Raw genomic sequence first — 769 nt, 5'->3', positions numbered from 1 at the left:
CAGGCTGGCCTCGAACTCAAAAATCTGCCTGCCTCTGCCTCCCAAGTGCTGGGATTAAAGGCATGCAGCCCAGCAGATTAAATATTTTCTAACGCATACTTCTGTTGTGATTTCTAGAAGGCAAGCATCCACAGGTAAGATACACATAAAGACGCATTCTCTGAAGTCTTTAATAATTTTGAAGTGTAAGTGGGTCTTGAGGCCAAGCTGTTTGTGAAACGATGTCCCAATGTGTCAGATGCTGCCAAGCCCAGCTGCCCACCTCCCTTTGGGATGGGGATCTTACCAGAGTTTTCTCTCAAGGGACTAAGGCACTGCTCTGAGAGATGTCCAGGCATGGGTTGTTTCTGGTACCATCTTAGGAGAAACCATATCAGAAAAGCACTAGACAGGATCTAGGGGACTCATTCTGGCACACTCAATTAGGTCTCACCCAGAAATCCTACTGAAAACACTCCTCAGACTGGTTCCATCCCACCTTGAAGGAGGGAAGCCCTTCCCCCAGCAGGTGGAGGGGCAGCTCAGACCCATCCATGGAAGCAAGCAGTCCTGCCTCTTCTGCAGAGGGGACTCTAATCCCTCTACAGAGTCACGTACAAACCCTGATTCTTCTTTTATTAAAATTCCGGGGGCTCTGGTTAAGAGCGCTGACTGTTCCTCCAGAGGACCCACATGGGAGCTCACAACTGTAACTCCAGTTCCAGGGGACCTGATACCTGCACGCAGGGAAAACATCAGTGCACTTTAAAAATCGCTTTCCAGCCAGGTG

The sequence above is a fragment of the Mastomys coucha genome, unplaced genomic scaffold (genome assembly GCF_008632895.1).
Source record: "Mastomys coucha isolate ucsf_1 unplaced genomic scaffold, UCSF_Mcou_1 pScaffold22, whole genome shotgun sequence".
NCBI classification, from domain to species: domain Eukaryota; kingdom Metazoa; phylum Chordata; class Mammalia; order Rodentia; family Muridae; genus Mastomys; species Mastomys coucha.
This window is presented reverse-complemented; position numbering follows the sequence as displayed.